The sequence below is a fragment of the Nicotiana attenuata genome, chromosome 6 (assembly GCF_001879085.1).
Source record: "Nicotiana attenuata strain UT chromosome 6, NIATTr2, whole genome shotgun sequence".
In the NCBI taxonomy this organism is placed as follows: domain Eukaryota; kingdom Viridiplantae; phylum Streptophyta; class Magnoliopsida; order Solanales; family Solanaceae; genus Nicotiana; species Nicotiana attenuata.
The window spans coordinates 59,707,236-59,723,376 of record NC_031994.1 but is presented as its reverse complement, the minus strand read 5'-3'; positions in this window follow the sequence as shown (position 1 = coordinate 59,723,376).

Genomic DNA, 16,141 nt, shown 5'->3' with positions numbered 1-16,141 from the left:
TCTCGATATGGTTGATTTCAATGTCATTTTAGGGATGGATTGGGTGTCACCTTATCATGCAATAGTGGATTGTCTCCTCAAGACCGTGACCTTAGCCTTGCCGGGGTTGCCTCGATTGGAGCAGTGAGGGACTCCTGGTCATTCTATAAGCAGGGTTATTTCATATGTGAAGGCTCGACTTATGGTTGAGAAGGGGTGGTTAGCGTATTTGGCTTATGTTCGCGATTCTAGTGCTGAGGTTCCTTCTATGGATTCCGTACCAGTTGTTCGGGAGTTTCCAGAGGTATTTTTTGCAGACCTGTCGGGGATGCCACCCGACAGGGATATCGACTTTTGCATTATTTTGGCTCCGAGCACTCAGCCCATTTCTATTCTGCCATATCGTATGGCCCCGCCAGAGTTGAAAGAGTTGAAGGAGCAGTTGCAGGACTTGCTTGATAAGGTCTTCATTAGACCTAGTGTCTCGCCCTGGGGTGCGCCGGTATTGTTTGTTAAGAAGAAGGATGGATCGATGAGAATGTCTATTGATTATCGGCAGTTGAACAAGGTCACCATCAAGAACAAGTATCCATTGCCGAGGATTGATGATTTTTTTGATCAGCTTCAGGGTGACAAAGTGTTTTCTAAGATTGACTTGAGATCTGGCTACCACCAGTTGAGGATTAGGGCATCCAATGTCCCTAAGACAGCTTTCCGCACTCGGTATGAGAATTATGAGTTCTTGGTGATGTCATTCGGGTTGACAAATGCCCCAGCAGCTTTCATGGATTTGATGAACCGAGTGTTCAGGCCGTACTTGGATTCCTCCATGATAGTCTTCATTGATGATATTTTGATCTATTCCCGCAACCGGGAGGAGCATGAGCAGCATTTGAGAGTTGTTCTTCAGACTTTGAGAGACAGTCAGTTGTATGCCAAGTTTTTGAATTGCGAGTTTTGGTCGAGTTCAGTTAATTTCTTGGGCCATGTTGTATCAGCAGAGGGTATTTAGGTGGATCTGAAGAAGATAGAGGCAGTCACGAACTGGCCTCGACCCACATTAGCTACAGAGATTCGGAGTTTCTTGGGTTTGGCAGGTTATTACCGTCGGTTTATGGAGGGGTTTTCATCTATAGCAGCCCCAATGACCGGGTTGACCCAAAAGGTTGCCCAGTTTAGGTGGTCGGACGAGTGTGAGGCGAGCTTCCAGAAGCTCAAGGCAGCTTTGACTACAGCGCCGGTTTTGGTATTGCCTACGGGTTTAGGGCCTTATACATTATATTGTGACGTATCTCGTATTGGACTTGGTGCGGTATTGATGCAGAATGGCAAGGTTATAGTATATGCTTCGTGGCAGTTGAAGATTCACGAGAAGAATTATCCAGTTCATGATTTAGAGCTAGCAGCCATTGTCCACGCGCTGAAGATTTGGAGGCATTACTTATATGGCGTGTCATGTGAAGTGTTCACGGATCATAAGAGTTTGCAGTATTTGTTCATGCAGAAGGAGCTCAATTTGAGACAAATGAGGTGGTTGGAGCTTTTGAAAGACTATGATATCACCATCTTGTATCATCCGAGGAAGGCGAATGTAGTGGCCGATGCTTTTAGTAGGAAGTCAGCCAGTATGGGCAGTCTTGCATATATTCCGGTCAGTGAGAGACTTCTTGCTTTTGATGTTCAGGCTTTAGCCAATCAGTTTGTGAGGTTGGATGTTTCTGAGCCCAGCCATGTGCTAGCTTGCACCGTCGCTCGTTATTCATTATTTGAGCGTATCCGAGATCGGCAGTATGATGATCCTCATTTGCTTGTCCTTAGGGACGCGGTGCAGCACGGGGATGCCAAACAGGTTACAGTGGGAGATGATGGAGTTTTGAGGATGCATGGTCATATTTGTGTGCCTAATGTGGATGGACTTCGTGAGTTGGTTCTAGAGGAGGCCCATAGTTCCCGATATTCTATTCATCTGGGCGCCACTAAGATGTATCAGGACTTGCGGCAGCATTATTGGTGGAGGAGGATAAAGAAGGATATTGTTTCGTATGTAGCTCGGTGTTTGAATTGTCAATAGGTAAAGTACGAGCATTAGAGACCTGGTGGTTTGTTTCAGAAGATTGAGATACCTGAGTGGAAGTGGGAGCGTATCACTATGGACTTCGTTGTTGGACTCCCACGGACTCAGAGGAAGTTCGACGCGATATGGGTTATTCTTGATAGGCTGACCAAGTCAGCGCATTTCATTCCTGTGGCAGTCTCCTATTCTTTAGAGAGGTTAGCTGAGATCTATATCCGGGAGATTATACGTCTTCATGGTGTGCCCGTGTCTATTATTTCTGACCAAGGTACACAGTTTACCCCGCATTTCTGGAGGGCATTTCAGCATGAGTTGGGTCCTCGGGTTGAATTGAGCACAACATTTCATCCTCAGACGGACGGACAGTCCAAGCGTACTATTCAGATTTTGGAGGATATACTTCGAGCATGTGTTATTGACTTTGGAGGAACGTGGGATCAGTTCTTGCCATTAGCGGAGTTTGCCTACAACAACAGCTACCAGTCGAGCATCCAGATGGCCCCCTATGAGGCATTATATGGTAGACGGTGTCGATCGCCAGTTGGGTGGTTTGAGCCGGGAGAGGCTCGGTTGTTGGGTACGGATTCGGTACAGGATCCCTTGGACAAGGTTAAGATCATTAAGGATAGGCTTCGTACAGCTCAGTCCAGGCAAAAGAGTTACCCCGACCGCAAGGTTTGTGATGTGGCATTCATGGTCGGAGAGCGAGTGTTGCTTTGGGTGTCACCCATGAAGGGCGTGATGAGATTTGGGAAGAAGGGCAAGCTAAGCCCTAGGTTCATCGGTCCTTTTGAGATTCTCGATCGAGTGGGAGAGGTGGCTTATAGACTTGTGTTGCCACCGAGTTTATCAGCAGTGCATCAATATTTCATGTGTCCATGCTTCGGAAGTATCACGGCGATCCATCCCACAAGTTGGACTTCAGCACTGTCTAGTTGGACAAGGACTTGACCTATAAGGAGGAGCCGGTGGCAATTTTAGACTGGCAGGTTCGTCAGTTGAGATCGAAGAATTTCCCTTCAGTTCGTGTGCAGTGGAGAGGTTAGCCTGTAAAGGGAGCAACCTGGGAGTCCGAGTCCGATATGCGGAGCCGTTACCCTCATCTTTTCACCGACTCAGGTACTTTTCTATGTCTGTTCGAGGACGAACGATTGTTTTAGAGGTGGAGAATGTGATGACCCTAAAGGTCATCTCTTGTTTTAGAGGTCAAAACTATGTTTCGAGGCCTTGAAAACTTCCTTTTGCCTCACCTCGATTTGCATGCACAGTCCGGGCGCATTTCCAGAAAGCTTTTATGTGAAATTTTAGAAAAAAATAATGAAATTGACCTTTAAAATTGATTAAAGTTAACTTTGGTCAACATTTTTGGTAAACGGACCCGGACCCGTGATCCGACGGTCCCGTAGGGTCCGTAGTAAAATATGGGACTTGGGCGTATGCCCGGAATCGATTTATGAGATCTCAAGCCCCAGAAAAGAATTTTCAAAGAAAACCGTTTGCTGGAAATTATAAAGGCTTTTTGAAACGAAATGATGAATGTTCTTGATGGTATCGGGCCCGTTTCTTGGTTTCGCTGCCCGGTACAAGTTTAAAATAATAAATAAGTCGAACCGTTGAAATTTGGTAAGAATCGGAATTGGGTTGGTATAAATCGGACCTATAGTTGAGAAAATGGAAATTTCAATGTTCTTGGAGAATTTCATGAATTTGAGGTTAATTTGGTAGTTGTTGATGTTATTTTGATGATTTGACTGCACGAGCAAGTCTGTATGATATTTTTAGACTTGCGTGCATGTTTGGTTTGGAGCCCCGAGGGCTCGGGTGAGTTTTGGATAGGCCACGGAGTGAATTTGGACTTAGGAAAATTTGTTGTAGGTTGCAGGTCTGGTGTTGGCATCTGATCTCGCAATTGCGAGATCCGGGATCGCAAATGCGATGTCTGTCAACATGGCAAATGCGAGGGGCTGATCGCAATTGCGAAACAAGCCCTGGCCAACCTTGCTCGCAATTGCGAGCATTTCTTCGCAAATGCGAAGTCTTCAGTAAATCCCAGTAGTCGCAAATGCGACATTTCCTTCGCAATTGCGAAGATGGCACAGATCCTCAGGAGTCGCAAATGCGACAAATCCTTCGCAAATGCGAAGGTAGCAGACTTTTGGAGGGTTCGCAATTGCGAAACCCTGGTCACAATTGCGACATCTGCACCTGATAAGAGGGATTTCAGACGGGATTCATCTTCATTTTTACAACTCTTCAAACCCTAAAACATCTTTGGGCAATTTTTTAAAGGCACATACTCTTCCAAATCATTAGTAAGTCATTTCTAACTCATTTCTTTCAATCTAATCCATCTTTTTACATGATTTCATTTCAAAATCAATGGTTTTCATGGGGAAATTGGGTATATTTGCTTAGAACTCAGCATTTTCAAATTTTGGGGATTTGGACCTCGATTTGAGGTCCGATTTCAAAACAAATTATATATTTGAGTTCGTGGGGGAATGGGTGATCGGGTTTTGGTTCGAACTTCGGGTTTTGACCAAGTGGGCCCGAGGTCGATTTTTGACCTTTTGGGGAAAACAATGGGAAACCTATTATGTATAGATCATGCTCAAATTGATGATTATTAAATTTGAACAAAGCTTATGAAAGTTTCTTGGTTATTGACTATTGTTGAGTATTGACTCAAATTGAAGTTCCATTTTGTAAAGATATTGTCAAAACGAGATTGGTTATAGCCGAATCCCTTGCCGAGATGTTTGTTGATGTTGTTGATTCCCTTGCTGAGATATTATTGTTGATATTGTTGATTCCCTTGCCGGGACATATTGTTTTCTGTTGTTTGGCCGAGGAAGAGTGTAGACGTTGTCGATCGCCAGTTATGTGGTTTGAGCCGGGAGAGGCTCGGTTGTTGGGTACGGATTCGGTACAGGATCCCTTGTCAAGGTTAAGATCATTCAGGATAGGCTTCGTACAGCTCAGTCCAGGCAAAAGAGTTACGCCGACCGCAAGGTTTGTGATGTGGCATTCATGGTCGGAGAGCGAGTGTTGCTTCGGGTGTCGCCCATGAAGGGCGTGATGAGATTTGGGAAGAAGGGCAAGCTAAGCCCTAGGTTCATCGGTCCTTTTGAGATTCTCGATCGAGTGGGAGAGGTGGCTTATAGACTTGTGTTGCCACCGAGTTTATCAGCAGAGCATCAATATTTCATGTGTCCATGCTTCGGAAGTATCACGGCGATCCATCCCACGTGTTGGACTTCAGCACTGTCTAGTTGGACAAGGACTTGACCTATGAGGAGGAGCCGGTGGCAATTTTAGACTGGCAGGTTCGTCAGTTGAGATCGAAGAATTTCCCTTCAGTTCTTATGCAGTGGAGAGGTTAGCCTGTTAAGGGAGCGACCTGGGAGTCCGAGTCCGATATGCGGAGCCGTTACCCTCATCTTTTCACCGACTCAGGTACTTTTCTATGTCCGTTCGGGGAGGAACGGTTGTTTTAGAGGTGGAGAATGTGATGACCCTAAAGGTCATCTCTTGTTTTAGAGGTCAAAACTATGTTTCGAGGCCTTGAAAACCTCCTTTTGCCTCACCTCGATTTGCATGCACAGTCCGGACGCATTTCCGGAAAGCTTTTATGTGAAATTTTAGAAAAAAATAATGAAATTGGCCTTTAAAATTGATTAAAGTTGACTTTGGTCAACATTTTTGGTAAACGGACCCGGACCCGTGATCCGACGGTCCCGTAGGGTCCGTAGTAAAATATGGGACTTGGGCGTATGCCGGAATCGAATTTTGAGGTCTCAAGCCCCAAAAAAGAATTTTCAAAGAAAACTGTTTGCTGGAAATTATAAAGGCTTTTTGAAATGAAATGATGAATGTTCTTGATGGTATCGGGCCCGTTTCTTGGTTTCGGTGCCCGGTTCAAATTTAAAATAATAAATAAGTCGAATCGTTGAAATTTGGTAAGAATCGGAATTGGGTTGGTATAAATCGGACCTATAGTTGAGAAAATGGAAATTTCAATGTTCTTGGAGAATTTCATGAATTTGAGGTTAATTTGGTAGTTGTTGATGTTATTTTGATGATTTGACTGCACGAGCAAGTCTATATGATATTTTTAGACTTGCGTGCATGTTTGCTTTGGAGCCCCGAGGGCTCGGGTGAGTTTTGGATAGGCCACGAAGTGAATTTGTACTTAGGAAAATTTGTTGTAGGTTGCAGGTCTGGTGTTGGCATCCGATCTCGCAATTGCGAGATCCGGGATCACAAATGCAATGTCTGTCAACATGGCAAATGCGAGGGGCTGATCGCAATTGCGAGCATTTCTTAGCAAATGCGAAGTCTTCAATAAATCCCAGAAGTCGCAAATGCGACATTTCCTTCGCAATTGCGAAGATGGCAGAGATCCTCAGGAGTCGCAAATGTGACAAATCCTTCGCAAATGCGAAGGTAGCAGACTTTTGGAGGGTTCGCAATTGCGAAACCCTGGTTGCAATTGCGACATCTGCACCTGATAAGTGGGATTTCAGACGGGATTCATCTTCATTTTTACAACTCTTCAAACCCTAAAACATCTTTGGGCGATTTTTCAAAGGCACATACTCTTCCAAATCATTAGTAAGTCATTTCTAACTCGTTTCTTTCAATCTAATCCATCTTTTTACATGATTTCATTTCAAAATCAAGGGTTTTCATGGGGAAATTGGGTTTATTTTACGTAGAACTTAGGATTTTCAAATTTTGGGGATTTGGACCTCGATTTGAGGTCCGATTTCAAAACAAATTATATTATTTGAGTTCGTTGGGGAATGGTGATCGGGTTTTGGTTCGAACTTCGGGTTTTGACCAAGCGGGCCCGGGGTCGATTTTTGACTTTTTTGGGAAAACAATGGGAAACCTATTTTAATGCATTAGAATTGGTTTATTTAGCATTTATTGATATCGCTAAGTAATTTGTGGCTAGATACAAGCAAATTGGAAGTGGAACCGAGAGGTATAGCGGTAGTAGAGGCTTAATTTGTCCGTGGATTTGAGGTAAGTGTTTGGCTTAACCTTAGCTTGAGGGAATCGGAGTTATGGTCTATTTGCTATGTGTTTGTATCGAGTACGACGTATAGGTGTGGTGACGAGTATCTATACGTTGGTGTCAAGCATGCCCGCGAGTCTTTTACTATGATTGTTGTGAGTCTATTATGTATCGATCATGCTCAAATCGATGATTATTAATGTTGAACAAAGCTTATGAAAGTTTCTTGGTTATTGACTATTGTTGAGTATTGACTCAAATTGAAGTTCCATTTTTTAAAGATATTGTCAAAACGAGATTGGTTATAGGCGAATCCCTTGCCGGGATGTTTGTTGATGTTGTTGATTCCCTTGCCGGGATATTATTGTTGATATTGTTGATTCCCTTACCGGGACATATTGTTTTCTGTTGTTTGGGTGAGGAAGAGTGTAAAGCACGAAGGGTGATGCCGTGCCATGATTTGAGAGTTAATGCACGAAGGGTGATGCCGTGCCTATATTGTGAGGAATAATGCACGAAGGGTGATGCCGTGCCGATTTTGTTGATTCATATGGTGAGGACGAGAGTAAAAGCACGAAGGGTGATGCCGTGCATGTGTTACCGTTTCATTATTCTCGTTGTTTTATATGTGATGTTCATTGTGTTTCCTTTAATGATGCTTCCGTATTGATTTACTGTTAGAATCTGATATTTCCCCGCAGCATGTCCCCTTCCCTCTTTATTCTGTTGATTTCTGTTGTTATGTTTCTGCTTGTATACGATTCAACTGCACAGGTATATATGATTGTCGTGTCCTAGCCTCGTCACTACTTCGCCGAGGTTAGGCTCGACACTTACTCAGTACATGGGGTCGGTTGTACTGATACTACACTCTGCACTCTTTTGTGCAGATTTCGGTACCGGACCCAGTGAGTAGCTGAGGTAGCTGCCTTCAATTCAGGGAGACTCAGGTACATTTGCTGGCGTCCGCAGAGCCTAAAGTCCCCCTTCTCTGTTTAGTTTTTCTGCCATCTCTTTTCATTCCGAGAACAGTTGTACTTTTCTTTCCAGACTTGTATTTGTAGTAAAAATCTTAGTTGTTCGTGAATTTGTGACACCAGATTCGTGGGTAGACATGTATTAGAGTATTTGGATTTAATTTAACTCTTCCGCATTTATCGTCTGTTTTACTTTAGTTTATGTTTATAACTGTTGGGGGTTGATTGTTAATGTCTAGAACCATAATAATTGGCTTGCCTAGCTTTCACGAGTAGGCGCCATCACGACTCCCGAGGGTGGGAAATCCGGATCGTGACAAGAACGACCCATAACCCTAGAATAATGAGGTTCTTAGCCACTCGTATTCATAATATCATTTTTAAACATAAAAGCTATGAATAGTAGATGCAGGATGGCAGAAGCGATGAATTCTGTGCTCCCGAGTGTTCCGTACTTGTGTTTTTCTCTCAAAGTGGTGTCTCCTTCTCCAAAATAGGCTTAGAGTTGCTTTTATACGAGTTGGGGGCGTCTTGGGTCGAAATAACCAAGTCCCGGGAGAAATAGGACAATAGCCCTGACGCTAGGAAATTTTAGGGGCTGACTTCTACGCCACAGGTAGCGCCCCACGTTAGCCTGGCTCTATTTGTTGCCTTTTTTTCTATTTCGTTCCCTTTTTGCTTCCGATCACGCACCTTCGTCCCATATTGCATCTGGATGATTCCTACACATAAAAATACCACGAATTAGCACAAATTATTACGTTACACATCCGAAATCTACGAAACATGATTAAAATGCGAGGCAATATGCATATAAATATAGATACTTTAAGCCGAATATTAGTATCAAATATGGGTCGAATAATTTATTCGATTTTTTGCATTATCCATTTTTGACCCGCACATATCCGCTCCGACCCGCCAGTTTGTCACCCCTAGTTGTGTTAGCAACACTAACAAAATTCTTGGGTGTGATTAACAGGAGAGGGATAGTCTGTATTGTGTAAATTTTGAGTACAATTTTGGCATGATCCAACATTACATGCAAGAATGATTAGAAAATTAAATTCGTTACGGGTATAAATCCCAGCTTGGAATGAGCCTGACTGAGCTCCAAATTGCCCTGCTATGTGACAATAGAAATATAGCACTCACATAATAGACCTCTCGTCAAAAGCAACCTTATCCGTCAATAACAGAAGTCTGTTATAAAATAAAAACTGTAAAGTAAATAAATCTAAGACAAGTATAGAGAGAGAGATTCATGTATTATTCAACTTCAAATTCACGTCCATAATGAACTGAAATCTCCTCTATTTATAGAAGAAAGGAAGCTGCTGTGTAAGCTGCTACTGCAAGCTGCTTGTAAGTTGCTTGTAAGCTGCTACTGCAAGCTGCTGTGTAAGCTGCTTGTAAGTTGCTATTGTACCAGATATAGATAATCTTCTACCGGGGGTAATACTTTTCCATAATGGAGTACCGAAATGATAAGCTTCTTCAGGAGGCTTATTTCCAATAGAGTACTAAATAGATAAACATATTTACGACGGAGTCTCATATGGATAAGCTTCTTCAGGAAGCACTAAATGAACATCCATAATATAATATATATTTATAACACTCCCCCTTGGATGCTCATTAAAAGATAATGTGCCTCCTTAAAACCTTACTAGGAAAAACCCCGTGGGAAAAAATCAAATGAAGGAAAAAGAGTACACATATCTAGTAATACGCATTGCTAGCTGCCTCATTAAAAATCTTATAAGGAAAACCCTGTGGAGAAAACCTTAGTAAGGGAAAAAGAGTATATCGCGTATTTTACTCCCCCTGATGAAAACCTTGTTTCAAATATTTGAGTCTCTGCATTCTAATCATGTATCTGCATAACTAGTATGATCTGCACCACCTTTGTTAGCATTAGCAAGATACATAAGTGCATAGCAATTGCACTGAGATAGAGTATTTCAGGACCAAGGAGTTCCTCATCATCTTCTGCAGGTCGGAACGAATCCTTATTTACTTCAAGCGATCGAACACTCATTGGTGTACTTAATGGGTGCACTTTGTCCATGTAAAAGCGTTTAAAGACCCTTTCCGTATAGGCAGATTGATGGATAAATATCTCGTCTGACAAATATTTAATTTGCAGACCAAGATTTTTATTTTTATTTTTCCAAGATCTTTCATCTCAAATTCTTTCTTAAGATATTCAATTACCTTTTGGAGATCTTCTGGAGTTCCAACCAGATTTATGTCATCAACATAAACAACACATGTAACAAAATTCTGATGACATTTTCTTTATAAAAATATATGGACAAAAAAAACATCATTTATGTAACCTTTTTTCAGCAAATATACACTGAGGCGATTATACCACATGCGCCCAGATTGCTTTAAACCGTACAAAGATCTTTGTAATTTGATCGAGTACATTTCTAGATACTTTGAATTGTATGCTTCAAGCATTTTAAATCCTTCAGGGATCTTCATATAGATTTAATCAAATGAGTCATATAGGTTATGACTTGCATTTAAATGGCATGACATCTTCAGGTGCCTGTACTACAGGTCCGATCCTCAAAATCTTTTATAATATTGTGCACTATATAGTATCAAATATATCGTCGACGATCATTTTGTATCGGTTCATAAGCGGCATAACTTGTTGAGATCTCATCACTTTCTTTATTTTCAGGTACCTGAACTTCTTCTGGAGTTTCATGAAATGTTATGTCGTGGGCTCTTCTAGAGTTCATTTCCTCCTCAAATTGATCATTTTGATCATTTGCTCCTATCATTTTTCAAGGATTGTTGCCATTGAAACTGATCTGTTTACTACGCTACATGCGTGTAGTAAACTTTATCCTTCAGGGACTTTAATTTTAATAGGAGCATTTGCAGCTGAAATATGATATTTAATTTTGGATCAACAAATGCTTCTGGTATTTGACTTGAATTATCTTCTAAGTGAGGATCATATTAATGATAATTTGATTCATATAGCATATTTTTCAGCTGTTTATTCAATCCCCCAACTATTAGAAAAACTAACATATATCCCCAATCTTCTTTGGGAAACATATCTTTGTGTATTGTGGTAGAAAAATTAATCTTATACCACACATCAAAAGATAGTAAAAATATTTGGTTTCTGATCCTAAACCAATTGTGAGGGGATGACGTATCATATATTGTTGGTCTGATGCATACAAGTGCTGCTGTATGCAATTTAGAAAATCTTGGACCAACACATGAAGCTTTGTTCTCATAAGCAATAGTTTAGCCATTAATAGGAGATATTCAATGCTAAATCAGCTTGGATATAAACCAACATTATCAAGATGAACTGTCTTGATTTCATAATCTGAAAATTATGCTCTTAATTGAGAAAAGCAATTCCAAATGCCAAACTGCAGGTTGTCAATAATCACACATGAAACCATCTCATATATGCATCTATAAGTGGTTCACATGATAGGTGAATGAGCCCATATTCACCTTTATATATTTCAAAATCAGGGGTCTTAGTCCCAACTTTAGCTGGTATAATCAATTTATTATGAGAACAAGCAACACAAGAGAATTCTTGAAGAATCTTCTAGTTCTTCAGTATATGCTTATCTAAATTCTCAAATAAATTCTCAAATAGCTCATTTAAAAATGGCAAATAAAAACTTCAAGTTTATCATGGCATGTGCTATCTCTTAGATAACTTCTGCTTTACTATGGCATAAACTTTTGCATTAGTAAACTTCTGGTTTATTGTGATACATGGTGTAGTACAAACTGAAGAATATGGTGGGTAACTTCTCATATACATATTATTTTACCCCTATGATTGTGGAAACATGGAGATTTTCAATCTTCCGATCATTTGTAGTCTCAATATGATAGCCATATGTATTAGTAAACTTCGGGTTTACTACAACATATGTTTTGACCACAATCACATAATATGAATGGCAAATCTGCATATAAGCTCTTTGAGAGCCTTCAATTTATTTTCCACAATCAAATATTATTTAGACACTACTTGTATCATGTGTCTTCTAGACAAACAGTTAGCTTTTCAGGAGCTTTTGATAAATGTTGTACTATCAAATAGTGCTTAGACACTTCTGGTGTCATGAGAGAAAATCATAATCAAATTAACAACATAAAGACAATTCTAAATTTATCAAATGACGAAAATTAAGAAATTTAATATTTCTACCACTACATAATATTTTCTTGCTTCAGGAGGAAATTTAATTGCTTACTACTTCAGGAGAAAATTTTAAAATACAAAATATTGAGTATATGTTCTCTCAATCGTATTACCTCTTCTAGAGGTGAATTGTAATACATTTATATCAAGAGCGCGTTCATATTTACGAACTTTATTAATATTGTCACATTCACTTCAGGAAATGGAACATAATTATCTGAACATTCTCATCTTTCAGGGAATGGAACATAATTATCTGAACATGCATTAACCACATCATATTGTGATGCTTTGAACCTCTTTTAAGATATTTGCTACTTCAGGAGCAAATCGAGGCATGCATGTAATATGAAGAATTTTTCTCCATCTTATCTTCAATTGTAATCATAACAAGCCTAAACTATCACTTCTGGTGGTCATAGGCATATACCACTACTGGCGGTTACCAAAATTTAGGTACAATGAGATATATAAAACATAACCACTTCTGGTGGTTGTATATTTCTTTTAAACTCTGCTGGAGTTTAAGTGGATCTAACAATGTTATCCACTTTGTAATCCTTTATTAAGATAATAAGGATGAAAAAAAATACCAAAATAGGTATTGTATACGTAACACATAACCAAGCAGGCGATGCTAAAGATATTAAAATATAAGCAAAAGGCTCAAATTAAATTACGAAAATTTGGCCACTCCAGATGTAAGTGATATCTACATCACTACTGCCAAGAAGAAAAACTCACCACCTCAAGCATATATTCAGCCTTATGATGCTCGGAATGAACAAGACTTAGCCACAGACTTAAGAGCGTCGCCTTACATCAGAGATGAACACTGAAATAGAAATTAAATTCGAAGTAAGTGCTCAAAATGGCAGAGTCTCATGCTGATAACGTGCTATAAAATAAAAACTCTAAAGTAAATAAATCGAAGACAAGTATAGAGAGAGAGAGAATCATGTATTATTCAACTTCAAATTCATGTCCATAATGAACTGAAATCTCCTCTATTTATAGAAGAAATGAATCTGCTATGTAACCTGCTACTGCAAGCTGCTGTGTAAGCTGCTTGTAAGTTGCTACTGCAAGTTGCTGTGTAAGCTGCTTCTGCAAGCTGCTGTGTAAGGTGCTTGTAAGTTGCTTGTAAGCTGCTAGTGCAAGCTGCTGTATAAGCTGCTACTGTACCAAATATGGATAATCTTCTACCGGGGGTAATATTTATCCGTAACGGAGTACCAAAATGATAAACTTTTTCAGGAGGCTTATTTCCAATAGAGTACTAAATAGATAAACATATTTACGGCGGAGTCTCATATGGATAAGCTTCTTAGGAAGCTTATTTATAATGGAGTACTAAATGAACATCCATAACATAATATATATTTATAACAAAGTATTTCATTTTTATTTATCTCAGATTCACCAAAATAACCCAATTGAATCAACCAAAGAAGAAATTATTCATCGGACATAATCCCAACGCGAATATAGATAAGTGACTTTTCTGTTACAATAGTTAAATGATCATTTGAAACAATGAAATTACTTCAAGATAAACTTAATCACCTAAAAAATGCAAAAGAGAATTCTAGAGTCCTTTCTAGATAAGATTATCCTTCTAGACAAGTAGAGGCGCACTATATGGATTCAACCTTTGAGTTTCTTGCTATTGAACTTATTGTATGGGTTAATTCTAATATTTATTATAATATTTAGTAAATCTTTATATATAAATTTATACTCCGCATCGAAAGTTATGGGTTCAGTTGAGCCGGATGTCAGAAAGCTAAACATAAACTCTGTAGACAAGTACAAAAGAAGTTTTAAAATCAACTCAAATTTATCCAACAACGCACATAGAGAATTCTAAATTTTATTAGATACTGTGATGACCCAAAGGGGCATCTTTAGTTTTAGAATCCGAATCCGGGTTCCGAGGCCTTGAAAACCTCATTTTCTTTCTCCTCTATTTGTGTGCGTAGTCCGGGCGCATTTTCGGAAATCTTTTATGTGAAATTTAAGAAGAATATTGAACCTTGCCTTTTAAATTAATTAAAGTTAACTTCGGTCAACATTTTTGGTAAACGGACCCGAACCTGTAATTTGATGGTCCCGTAGGATCCGTAGTAAAATATGGGACTTGGACGTATGCTCGGAATCAAATTCCGAGTTCCCTAGCCCAAGAAATGAATTTTTGGAAAAAATTATTTGCTGGAAAATATAAGGATTTTAGAAATAGAATAGTGTGTGATCTCGTTGTTATCATGCCCGTATTTTTGTTCCGGAGACCGGTACAGGTTTGATATGGCATTTAAGTCGTGTATGTGAAATATGGTGAGAAACGGGATTGATTTGACGTGATTCGGACGTCCGGTTGCGAAAATAGAAATTTCAAGCGTTCTTAAGAAAATCATGAGTTTTGGTGCTAAATTCGTTGTTTATGATGTTATTTTGGCGATTTGATCGCGCGAGCAAGTCCGTATGATGTTTTTACTTGTATACATGTCTGGTTTAGAGCCCCGAGGGCTCAAGTGAGTTTTGGATAGGATAGGAGTGAGTTTGGACTTAGAAAATCTGCTGTTGCATATGGTATCTGTTGCAGGCCTCTGATCTCGCAATTGCGAGATTAGGCTTCGCATTTGCGAGCTTCACAGGCTTGGCAATTGCGAGGTTTTTATCGCAATTGCGAAGAAGACCTGGGCCATCATAGTTCGCAATTGCGAACATATCTTCGCATTTGCGAAGTCATCAGGGAGAGGGAACCCTCGCAATTGCGACCAAAGGTTCGCAATTGCGACAGTAGCAGAGATGCAACAGGTTCGCATTTCCGATGCCTGTCCCGCATTCGGGAGCTTCGCAATTGCGAAGCTCTGGTCGCAAATGCAACATTTGCAATTGATCAAAACACAACTTAGACGGGATTTCAACTCATTCTCTCAAATTTTCAAACACTAAGCTCCCAAAGGCGATTTTTCAAAGAAGAGTTCTTCCCCAAATCATAGGTAAACGATTTCTAACTCATTTCCTTCAATCTATTTCATCTTTTACAAGATTTCATCACAAAATCTAGGTTTTTTCATGGGAAATTGGGTGTTTTTGGGTAGAATTTAGGAATTTTGAAATTTGGGGATTTAGACCTCAAATTGAGCTTGGATTTCAAACCAATTGCATATGTGGGCTCGTGGGTGAATGGATAATCGGATTTTGGTCAGAACTTCAAGTTTTGACCATACGGGCCCGGGGTCGATTTTTGACTTTTTGGGGAAAACGTTGGGAAATCTATAATCATGCATTAGAATTGGTTTATTTGGCGTTAATTGATGTTAATTAGTGTAATGACCCGGCCGGTCGTTTTAAGAATTAACGTCCTGATCCCCTATTAACTACATTCCCCGTGTTTGTTTCTGCTATTGTGAGTTATCGGGAGGATTTAATTGGAGTTTCGGAGAGTTTTTGGACACTTAGTCCCTAAATGAGCGTTTAAGTTTTAGAATTTGGACCGTAGTCAGAACAGTGTGAAGACGGCCTCGAAATGAAATTTTGTTGGTTCCATTAGCTCCGTTGGGTGATTTCGGGTTTAGGAGCGTGTTCGGATTGTGTTTTGGAGGTCCGTAGCTTAATTAGGCTTGAAATGCCGAAAGTTAAATTTTTGAAGTTTTCGGTTCGATAGTGAGATTTTGATATCGGGGCCAGAATGGAATTCTGGAAGTTGGAGTGGCTCCGTAGAGTTGAATGTGACGTGTGTGCAAAATTTCAGGTCATTCGGACGAGGTTTGATGGACTTTTTGATCGAAAGCGTAATTCGGAAGTTTTTGGAATTCTTACGCTTGAATTCGATGAAGATTCGATGTTTCGATGTTGTTTTAGGTGTTTTAAGG